Genomic DNA, 12448 nt, shown 5'->3' on the forward strand with positions numbered 1-12448 from the left:
AAGAGGCATTGGGAAGGAGCCCATGTTTTGTGGAGTCGTCCCGCACATGAGGAACAGTAAATACATTCATGTGCATAAGAAGCAGAGTTCGAGAGGCCTAAATGACCTTCAAGCTCTTATTTCCCACGATCTGTGAACTTGGCTTTCTAGCTTTTTAAGGTGAAGGTTTTCCATAGAATTAATCTGTAATTTGAACACAACTGACACCTCTACGCTACACTTAGGAAATCTGAAAAGATTTGTTGGTTTTGTGTAGTAATTGCCTTCTGCTCCTGCCAGAGTAGTACTGACATGGCACTGTAACAGCACTGACACTGTGGCTGTGGGATTCCCATGTCTCATTCATTCTGTTGAAATGCATTTTTCTACCTCTGACATTTTCTTCAATAGCAAGATAGAAAAACAGTTGCCGATTCTGGTGTGATATGTTGGCTTGATAGAAATATTTACTCTATTTGTGAGAGATTTAGTAAAATTAATTAAATTTGTTTTAGAAAACATATGACTTGCATTATTGTTCATAGAAATTGCTATGATTTCAAGAAAGCCTCTTTTTATAGCTTCTAGGCTCTTAAGGAACATAAGTTTTCCATAAAATAATGCTTTATATTTCAGAAAGAGTTGGTTTTACTCCAGATGCCAAAAGCTAAGACATTTGAGAATGCGAAAATCTTTTTCTATTTTCATTGGCAAAGAATTCCCATTTCTTATGATATATGATTTTACAGCTTTGTAAGGTGATATGAGCCTCTATTATTGCTAACATTTATTTTGCTTTAGAGGAAAAATCAGCAGGGAAGAATACGAGGTTTTGCAAGAGAGTAGAGAGCATTATAAGTACATTAATTATCCTGGCACTTTTAATATTTCTTCAGATAAATTTGTCTTAGTGTTACAGCTCCATTACAGTTAAATGCCAGTCACCTTTTCAATGTTCTACGGTGATTTTTAGGATTTAGAATGGCATCATATAAAACTGTCTCTCAGCCCACTGTATATTTTTGCAATAAAGCTCATCGTTTAGATAATTGTTTACCTTGCCTGTTCTTAATCATTTCCCTTTCATTTAAAAAAAATCGAAAACATTATTTGAACTAATGATGTCTGTTTAACTGACATAAAAATTTAATAGTCCTTTTTAGATGTACAGATCCTTGAGAATGACTTAAGTGGCAACATTTCAAGCGCACCGTTGTTGCAGATGCCTGAAGCGTGCCTCCCATGTATTGTTCAATCTGTTTGTGCAACACGCTGATTCAGTGTGTGCTCCATCCCTCCTCTTCTTGCCTGTCCACACAGTAAACCGAAGACTCTCGGTCACGCAGTAGCAGTGACCACTGAGGCAGTTTTTGCCTGCACCCGCATGAGCAGGGGCGTTTGCACTCTGAGCATCTGGCCTTTATAGAACAAATTCTGTGCTGGAGAGCTAAGCATCTACAGCAAAGCCATGGATAAATTAGGATGGACCCAGAAAAAAAGGAGACTTAAGAGGCCTAGCTCTCACCTCCTTGAAATTTATTCCATAGATTCCAGCAAAGTTAGTCTTTCACAGTGGTTCAAAAGGGATGAAAACCAAGTTCTGAGTCTGCAAAAATCTGCATACTTCAAAGAAAACAATTCTGCCTGCCTGTCTCCGAATCTCTTCTCTGTTGTCCTGCCCTGCATGACCTGCTGTCCCCTCACTCCTGCTCCCTCTCTGCTCCTTCAGTAGATACTGCAGTTTTGCACAGGTCTTTCTCCAGGCCTGTTTACTTCTTTCTCTGCAGGAAAGAAGGAACTTTTTGACAGTGAAAAAAATACATACTTGTGTCACAAAAAGACAAGCCTGGTCATAAAGAAGCCATTCAATACCTTATCTGTGTACAAAATTTCATTGCAGATTCAAAATCGAAGTTAGAGGAGAACCCTGTCAGCCTGATGTAGCATGCATGACTCAAGGCACAAGTAAGCAAATCCCAAACTTGCTACTTCTGTCATCTTTCCTCTGTCCGTTGCTGTGTGAAACAGCGAATAAGGATGTGAAAGTCAGTTAAGTAACTAACTCACAGAGTCAGTTTCCAGAGAAGTGAAGGTTGCAGAATTTGCTCTTCCTGGGTACATCCATGGCTTCGAAGCTTGCTTTCAAACCCACTTTCACAATCAAAGTTTCTGTTTGTCCATAAGCTGCCCAGAAGCCACTACACACTCAGACTGGGGTCTGGCACAGCCCAGCTGACTTGCATTGCACTGAAAAGTCAGGTTTTACCCAGAACTCATGAAACTGCATACCAGAAGCGTGCATGCCACATGGATCAATCTAGCTACACCCTCAGCCTTCCCTGATACTGCCCTTCCAGGCATGCCCACCCATTGCAACCAGCCTTAGATGACAGCGTATCTGGGCAAGTCTAAAAACTCTTCTGGAAGGCAGAGTGAGAAACAGCCTGGTTCCTCTGCCCTTATTTCATCTGGGAGTCCACAGCCTATCACAAAGCCCATCAGAGTGTTTCTAAATACTACATAGCAGTACATCTGTTCTTTCAGTTCCTATCCTGAGGGTCAGTTCTGGGTGACATTTTTCAGCTCTTATATATAATATGCCACGTTATTTTTTTTCTCAAGAGTTACATCTTCTAGGACAAGGCCTGTCATAGTGTGTGCCATAGTTTAAGGAATGATTGACTACCTTATAAGGCATGGTGTCTTGCCTAATCCTTTGCTTTTTCCTCCTCCAAGGCCAGCTGAGGTTCTCAGTCCACCCAGGCTGGAGGAAGGAAACCAGGATAGATAGCAGGGGGAGGTGCTAGAGCAAGTACAAGGGCGTACCAAAGTTAGTTGTTCCTAAGACAGGATTTGTCAAGTGTGACAAAACCCACCAAGCACAGTGGATGCCCTGTGTCACACAGGACATACAAGCCTTGATGGAAAGTGCAAAACCTGACCAGGCCTTTGGCTAATTGGTGCCTCCCTGTGTCCATTTTTTCTAGTCTGTACAGCAGAGAACCAAGATACGTTTGCTAACTGGCCAATTTAAAAAACAAACAAACAACCCCCCAAAAATCCCCGACCAAACCAAACCAAAAAAAAAATATGCAAAAACGGGCATTCTTGCAACTGACTGATGCATGTGCAGGAGTTTTGGCCAGTCAAGGCTATGCCAGAGTTATTGTGCGAAATGATTTGCCTGAAAACATGCAGAGCCCAAGTAGCTGTGTGTCACAGATCAACTTCTAGGCTAGTTACAGCAGTGGCACTACTGCTGCTAACTGCAGCAAACTAGGTTGCCTTGCCAGCAGCTAGAATGGTGATGGCCAAAATGACCAGAACAACTGACTGGGGTGCAGCCCTAAGCCAGGCAGAAAGGAAACATCCAGGGTGTTGCTGAGGGCAAAAGGCTGGCTCTTGGCACAGCTGTCATTTGCTTACTTGGTAGTCTGCAGAGAACTCTGACATATATGTGTATCAGCCATGCCAATGTCCTCCAGCAAGGCATGTGTTTTGGTTGATTCTTGTGATGTGAAGGGAAGTTCCTTCTGAGGGAGATCCCACAAGGAAAGAGACACCCCTGCGTGGGCACTGGATTCATGGAGAAGTCGGACTGCCAACCAGCAGATGTCTCCAGGTCCAGGATGTCACCAGCAAAGATGACTAGGGTATGTAGGCGAGTGACTCCAAAGGGAAGGCAGGGACCGTTAGGGAAAGACGGAAGGGCTATTGCTCCTCTAACAGCATCAAACAGGGCTGTGAAAGATTGTTGAAGTCTAGTTGTGTTTGCCAAAATGCCACAAGCTGCCCATGAGGCATGCCCACGTAAACATGGCATTGCAGTCACCCTCTCCTCATCCATAATCCTTTCCCTGCAGCTGCTTTCCCTTCAGTCTGGATGCCTGGGTAAGCAAATCTTGCAGTGACTTGCCTTTACAGATCCACTCTTGGTCTAAGGGATTCCTGTCAAGCTCACAGAAGTTACGGAGCACAAAGAGAGGTGTGTGGGATTGCTGGTGCACCAGGTTCACTACTGCTGAACTTCAGCATGAAGACACTGGAAAAACTGAGGTTTCCAGTGTTGATCAGTGGAGCAAGACACAGGCTGTGCTGTGCTTGACCAGCTGCAACATCCTGAAGACCCTAACAAGTTAAAGCCCAGTATCTTACTTCAGTATTGTTAATGAAAAATATTCAAAATCCATGAGGCAGCACCCCAAAAACATAAGTTGCAGGTTTTTCTGTTAACATTTTTAGGGTTTTAGAACTCATCATTTTTCTTTGCCGTGTCACATGACATAACATGATTCCAGCACTTGGATTTAAGAACTCCATGACATCCTACTATTGTAAGATACACAATAAAATCATGTGCTTCTAGAGCAATGAATAAGATTACATGTTATTACCATTTTATTTCATTTCACTTCTTTCATGAAATTGCTTGAGTCACATGGCATGAAACATATTTAAATATTTTCTAGAAAGAAACCTATAAATGTAGAAAACTGAGATGAAGCATGCAAGCCATATAACCAGTACATTCCTTTTATCACACAATGGCTTCAGTTCTCACAGGAGTCTACTCATGTTTAAATAGTGACAGTCTTTGGTGCCACTGAAATGTCATAAATTCTTGATCAAAGGACCCCACAGCCTTTGATTACATGAAAACAGTCAAGTGACATAAAACATGGCACTTTTCACTGTGGTTTACATACAGATTATAGACATGCTATATACTTACAGTTTTTCATTGCATAGGACAGCTTGTGACCTGGGTTTCTTTTCATGTGCAAAACCATGAAGGGCTTATAGTTCTCCCAATGATCCATTTAACTAAGACAAAGGAAATAATTTTATTCTATACAGAAAATACAAGCTTTGAACTGCAAATATATCCCATTTCCCTAGCTACACAGACATCTTGGGAGCAATCAGGACACATCTGAACTAGCGGTCTATGCCATTTTAGATGACCTAGGCTGTCTAAGGCATCCTTATTGGGCTGACAGATATGGTAAGGACTTACAGGAGACCTAAGCCCTTTTGAAGCGGCAGCTGGAGGTGTGTCAGGATCTAAGAAGACACTAGATGCTTCTGATTAGGCAACTGAATCACCTAGCGCCTAATATTCAAAGCTGCACCTACACAGGCCAGTTGACAAAATCCATACACTGTGGTACCCACCAACTCCTGCGTCTGTATACGCAAGCAGTTGTTTTTAGAAGAGTTGCTGATTTTGCATACACACATTTCAGGGACCGTGCCTTGTTCAGGAGCCAGTGTCAATCAGTTGCCTCTCTGTCCTTTACATTTTCCCCATTATTCATTCATAAAATCTTGCAAAGATGGTAGAAGGCACAAACAGGAGCTAGAGACTAAGGTAACTCACATACCATACCACTGAGCAGACACCAGAACTGGTATGTGGCTGAACAGGATTAAGAGGCACAAGGAGTGATGCAGGAGTAGTAAGTCCTTACACGAGATTCTCATTTCTTCTCTGGGATGCGCCATGCCAGTGGGCCTGATACTTAGTATAGTCAGGAAGATGAAGGAGATGTAGCTGCTCAGCCAGTCTTCGGCAGGCTTCTGCAGCAAGCTACCACGTACCTCCAAAAAAAGGGTTTTCTTCCCAGGATGCATACCATGGCAGGATATTACAGCATAGCAGTTAAAAAATCTGCCACAGAGGAACCCCTTTACCCTGGAGAGGCAGCTGGAACTTCTTACAGATCTTCCTTAAACATAATACTCAGGTTGAAAGGACTGAGAAGGGACTGAGAAGATTATGTGCAGGATGGCCTGCAGCCTCTACACTTCTTGCCTTTGAGACCAAGATGAGAGTTATGAGAGCCTCCATCCAGATCCAGGATGGAAGAGGAGTCCTTATAGTCCCTGCTCCCCAGTGAGGCAGGCTCTGTCCCTCCTCTGAGACTGGGGGAAACACTGCCTCTCACCCTTGTCACTTGCTGCTGGGAAGAATTCCTATCTGTAGTCAAAACAACAGCAAAACTCCTTTTGACTTAGCAGGACAAAAGTTTCATCCTTGGAGAAACCAAGGAGTACCTTTGCATTCCTTTGCCTTTCCAGCCTAAGTAGCTCTTATCCCAAGGAACTGGAAGAGACTCCAGCACCTCAGTGGTTCCACAGTGGGTGCTCAGGAAGGAGTCTCTTTTTCCTTGAAATGACTGAAGGAACTGGCCAGAATCTGATCTATTAAAGCTGGAAAGTTACTGCTGAACTTTTAACATCCCTGTCAGTCCTAATTAATTTTTGCCAGCTATAATTTTGTTGAGTGGACAACTTGAAATAAAGTGCATAGAAGGTAACATGCAGCTACAATCAACCCTTTGTAATACTTCCATATTAATTTTTTTCACTCAAGAACATTCAGATTGCCTGTACAGTCCACATACACATACTAAAGTGCTAAACTCACTGAATGCAAACACTTACCAAACAATTTGGGAGTATGAGGGGTGGGGGGAAGGCTACAGACATCTGTGGTTGTGGTAACAGAAGTACTTTGCTCTGACTTCAGTTTCCTGATGACAGGAGTGGAAAACAATTACCGTTTCCCCAATTCAATTCTGACCTTATTGTCTTGGGAAAATTCCTTGCAGATGACAGAAAGAGAAGAAAGTATCCTACCAGATGTACTTCTAGCTCTTGCACTATTTATCTGCCCTGCCAATTTCAAAGCCTGTTTATTTGGTTTATTAAATATTACAGCTTACTATTTAAAATACCACACAGCAGGACTGGAAGAATTACACGCTTAACTACGTTATCCTCCTTTGTTCAGCTCTTATTTGACAAGGTAGAGTCTAGGCTCATATAACCTTCAAGACATGACATGGCAATAAACTGTTCTGGTTTTAGTATCAGCTGTAAAATCTGCAGGATGACTGACAATTATAAACAACTTGGGAAGTGACGTACAAGATCCCTTTTAATACTGGAGTCTGATATCTATATTCTGTGTTGGAAGCATGGTCTCTCTGGCAGGAGCTGTGTAAGCAAATAAGTGGGAGCATATGAAACGTTTAATTCTTAAGGCTCCATTACATCCTCCTCTTAGCAAAGGATACTCACCATTAGTAACTTTCCACCCCCCCTCTTCTGTTTCTGCATCAGACAGAAAAAGCTAATTATGTAGCTTTCAGATACCTGGGCAGCTGGAGAACTTCTTAAGCATTTTACAATGAAATATAAACTCCTGCCCCTGTGGTCCCTACATGGCACAATCCAGTAAGGAATGCATTTTTCATAGGACCATACATTCTGTATTGGACCGTACTTTAAAAATATATGTGATACAAACATTTAAATAGGTTCACTGTATTTAGTTTTTACTAGCTTTTCTGAGAGGAGGCATTACATTGATTTACCACCACACTACGCCACTATCTGTGTATGATACAATACAGAGTACAGGTGCACACTTCTGAATTAGCTCAGATTACCTTTGTTCTGATGAGAACGAGTGCAGTGATCAAGGATGGAAGTGAGAAGTGCACAGAGGAAGGCAGGACAGTCCTTGTCCAAGACAGGTGCTCACGGCCTCGTAGTCAGGCACAAGGGGGTTCCTGCCTCCACTGCAATTTGCACATCCAGATGCAGCCAAGGAATGTAAGCTTTAGGGGGAAAAAAAAAAAAAGTAGGCATATTGTTAAATTGATGGGAAAGGTTATATATATATGTCACTCCATCTGAGCAAAGTAAATATAGGTTTTCCTGTATTTTGACAGCATTAACAAGATTTAGACATCTATAGCTGGAAGGGATTTCCTGGTATCAGTTACTCCATTCCCCAGCACCAGCACAGAATGACGTATATCAGGCTATTCCTGACAGATGCTTACTTTTTAACATTCCAATATTAAAAAATGAAAGTGGTGTCACAGTGACCACAGCCAGCATCCCCTCACTCTACTTCATTGCCCTTCTAATTTGATTTTTTTTCTAATTGCTAATCTAAATGTCTCTTGTTACAAATTAAGGTAATTACTTTCTAGCTTTGTACCTTCACTGAACATAGCCAACAGCTGAATCGGCTTCGTGACAACTGAAAATACACTCAGCAGACTGCCCTATTGCCCCTTCCCTCAGCTTCCCCTGTTTTTTCAGCCCAACCTCCTTCTGTCCTTTCTCAGAGCTCAGGATTTCTGAACAGCCTGTCATGTCCATTGCTTTTCTCTCAGCTCTGTCTAGGTTTTCATTCTTTTAAAAACACAGTGCCCAAACCAGACTCTTATTCCAGCTGTGGAAATAAAATCCAGTGCCAAACAGACCCCCAAAATTATCTTCTTTGGCTTACATATAGCCCTATGATTAACACTTCCCAGAACATCATTTGTCCGTTCTGTAATCCTGCCACGCAACTGACTCAGCGCTCAGCTTGTGACCCATGTCACTCCGGGTTCTCCTCTACGGAAAGGACCGCAGCAAGCCCTCTGTAAAGGCCTGAGGCTGACTCTGAGGGACGGAGCAGGGTAGATCATCTCACGTTGTGACAGCTCAGAGGCAAGAGAGCCTCAGGGCCTGTACCCACCTGCCACAACCAGCCCAGACACAGCTCAGGTAAAGCGCTGTCAATTAGATGGCACAGAGACCTGGGTGCAATCAGTCCCAGAGAAAGGCTTGATCCTGCCACTGGTTTTGTGAGTAGATCCTTGCATTCGTCAGATAGTTTAATACAACAAAAATGGACTGAAACAAATGTAAATGGAGTCCATGGGCAGAGGGCAATGGGGAACAGAGGTGGCAAGTGCATGCCTGTCAGTTTATGTACTTACAGGGCACGGGTTAACACTGTCATGCCAATTACCTTTACCCTCAATATTCTGAGTAAGGAACAGAGAAGGGAGTTCACTAATGGTGTGCTTTTCTTCAGGTGTCTTCTTCTTGCCTTGCTTCTACCTCCAACGTAGTACAGGATTCATCCTACCTAACTGATCTAAAACTGACATTGTGTCTAAGCCCGTTTTGGTCTCCTCTGCAGCCTGGGAAAGCAAGAACTACCTTCTGAGCTCTGGATTCACTCCGTTCCAAAACAAATGTCTTAGAGACAAGGCATGAATCACCTCCTGAAGGTGCTGCCTCTCTCCGTTGACCAGTGAGGCAGTGATCAGGACAGCCTTAGGCCAGGTGTCCAATTCTTTGACAGCTATGGAAAGGCAATCACAATTATTTCCTTAATGATAGGCCAGACTGTCTAGTCCAGCTGATCACTTTTCCAGGAAAGCACTCATAATCTGTTCCATGCACAGGCAGATTCAGTGTATATATGAGACTCCATGAAGTTTAGTTTAAATGCTGAATATCCTTTCTGTTCTCTGTCTTCCACACATCCTCTGCCTCTAACTCTACTTATCTATAGCAGATTGTCTTTTCCCAGCCATTCCTGGCAATACCTCAATAACCAGCAGCTGGGTCACATTCATGGAGTCACAAGAACAAGACAAAGCTATCAGTTAAAAATGGTATCTCCTCTCCCTGGCTTTCATTCGGCCTGGCATAAACTGACAAAGGGATGTAATTATTATTTTTTTTTCCCTGACCACATTTCTCATAGCACGTAGAAGGAAGCGTAATTTGCTGTCACAGCAGTTTTTCCCTTTCACACTTGGCTAACCACACTGCACATCTCACACGGATCTTTTTACTCAGCTGCTGCAAGCGATGGTTCCGAGGTACCAGCAATCAGAGACTACACTGGCTCAGCTTTGTTAGAAGGTGCAGAATTCTATGCTAAAACTATACAGGCTTTACTGATCTTACTAAAAGATAATTACTGTAGCAAACTCATGAAATGCAAACTGTTGACAGAAAAGCTTTGCTGGTAGATTGGTGCAGAGTAGCACATGTGATTATACAGTACATATAGATGTAATTTTGGTTCTGTTTCTGCAGAACTTCATGCAAGAACTGGAAGGTCAACATCATCCCCTAGGAAGACGGATAATCAGCAGCTACATTTGGGATGCACAGTGTTGCTGTTATTGTTGGGTCAGAAGCTGCCACTAATCTAGAACAAAAGCAGAAAATAAGTTTCCTCATCCAAGCTGTACTTGAAGATTTATCCAACACCATACTTATTTCCATGAAAAGTACTGTACATTTGCCACTAGTTGACACAGAGTTGTCCATTCTTGACACTGAACCTGACACTCTTAGTTCCAGTATAACATCACGTGAGAGACAAGGGATTTGGAAATCACGAGCATGGAAACTGTTTTCCATATCCTGGTCTGGTGTATTTGTATTTTGTAACTGGAAAAGTGTAATTGTGTGAAATTAATTAAGTGATGGTTCAGAGCACCACTAACTTATTATGGCTGAAAGCTTTTTATAGTGGTGTTCTGTGCTCAGGGGTCTGGAGTTGGCCTGCATTTTCAAACACTAGATGGTGCCAAGGGTCCACACATACAGAAAAGCTGACTTCAAGAAACAAAAATGTTCCACTTAATGTCAATAAACTGACATCGTTTGGTTGCTGTGTAGTTCTGTCAATTACTTCAAAATCTACCGTTAAAATTTCTCATTATCTAGGAAGTGACAGAAAAAAAAATCGATACAAGATAAAAGTAACCCAAGTAAACTCACAGGCAATTTAGTGCTGGAGTCTACAGAGAGGACAGTGACTCTGAAACAGTTTCTATACAGGGATGCTGCCAGCATGGGCAGGTCCAGATTATCTAGCCCAAAACCTTTTCTCTGAAAGTGACTGGTAGAAAGTGCTTCAAAGAAACCTATAAAAGCCCTGTGGCAAGCAGATAGTCAGAGTTCTACCCTTGGTCTTAGCCTGGTACCAGTTGGCTTAAGCCTAGCATATGAAGCCAAACTTTGTAAAAAGGTGTTTCTAATTTAAAAATTGATTGTTCTTGCTAGATATAGAAAAACTAGTTGACCTGTTTTATATCTTAAGTATGGACACTGACTGCAAGATTAAAAAATGCAAACAGCTGCAAACTGTATCTGCTGCAAACTGTATCTGTACCTACATAATAACAAAGGTGATAAAAATCTTTAACTTTTTCTATATTTACTGCTTTTTTGAATAGAAAATGTCATATTTGCTTATCTGATAATCTTACTGGTCCCACTATATGACCAAACCCTACGGAACAAGAAACAAATTACAATAACTTTACATCAGAAGTGCATAATATCCACTGTGTACTGCTTTATAGCAATATTTGTGGAAAAATCTGTAGCCATTTTTCAAGCCAGTATCATACTTCCCTGAGGCAGTTTGTATGTGACTATTACCTGTGAGATAATGATAGACTGTTACTAAACTATTAACAAGAAAGGACAGAAAGAGAAGAAATATTTGACACCTCGTTAGCATTTCTATTCTGATACTCTCTTGTTTCAAGTTATTGATGCTGTTCTTTTCCCTGTCCAGATTTTCCTGTTTGTACACAGTTGGAGTTCTGCGGGAAGAGGAATTTCTGTCTGCCAAGGATATGCAAGAGGGTGCAATTACTTGAGTCTTGGGAGAATGGCTCAGTTCACGTAGTTATTTGTCAGTAGATCCTGGTCCTGTGATCAGAAGGATTATCATAAGGAACCTCTCATAGACATCAATGTAGCTGGACAGAGACTTTATTTTCTCAGTGGAGAAGTAAGTACCCTTTCTTAAATCCTTCTGACCCAAGTCTCTAAGAAGGATCTTTGGATCCACTCTTGATGTAAAACTGTTCCTTGGAAACTGGGCTGTGATGCCTACACAGTGCTTGTCTCTGTGGTTTTTATGGCAGCATTATGTCACGTAAATAAATCAAGTTACTTTTAGAACTTACCAGTACTTACTCTTACCAGTAGGCTTACAGAGTGGGGACCAGTCCATAGGCAAAAGAAATTATGTAAAGTAGCGCACCATAAAGCAGACTGAGCAAACAGAATACACCGTGTCTCTGTTGCTTGTACATCTTGCATTTACCAGAAATATGCTGCTGAAAAAACTTGTGTACAGAAGCTCTGGTGGGAAGGTGCATAGGACAGACAAACATACCGAAGGGAAAACAACAGTATACGTATGCCTATCTGATGGTGATGTTTAGACATATAACAAAGATTACAGAAGTTGTGAAGAATGAAGACATGTCAGTAATACAGAATAATCTGCGTGACATGGTCAACTGGACACAAGCAGAAGATACAATCAAACATGAAGTTACAGATTCAGGAGGAAAGCATGCAGATCATATTCAGACAACAGATGAAAGCTGGAAGATCTGTCCTGTGAAGATGTGACATTGGAAAGGATTTGGCAATGAGTAAGGCAGATTGTCTGCTAAGCATTCAGCTTCTGATCTGATTCTGTAGCCAACAGCACTAATGCAATCCATAAATGTACTTATAAATCAAAATTGAAGGGTCCTATGTGACATTTGTGTGATTGATCTCTGCTAAATTCAGTGTTGAGACACTGAGAAGATTTAGAAAAGAGTCACGATTGCCATTAAAA

The 12448-nt window shown here is 41.8% G+C and overlaps 1 protein-coding gene across 1 annotated transcript in view; it reads right to left on the reverse strand.

The window, feature by feature from the left end:
• Positions 1-12448, reverse strand: part of SOCS5 (suppressor of cytokine signaling 5) — a 92836-nt gene that overhangs the window by 52852 nt on the left and 27536 nt on the right. The window contains exons 4-5 of the mRNA XM_080408312.1: positions 7437-7607; positions 4712-4803 (exon numbers count right to left, since the gene is read on the reverse strand). The gene's annotated coding sequence lies outside the window, so the exon portion shown is untranslated. The remainder of the gene's footprint in view (positions 1-4711; positions 4804-7436; positions 7608-12448) is intronic.

This window comes from Falco punctatus (assembly GCF_963210335.1).
Source record: "Falco punctatus genome assembly, chromosome: 12".
NCBI classification, from domain to species: Eukaryota; Metazoa; Chordata; class Aves; order Falconiformes; family Falconidae; genus Falco; species Falco punctatus.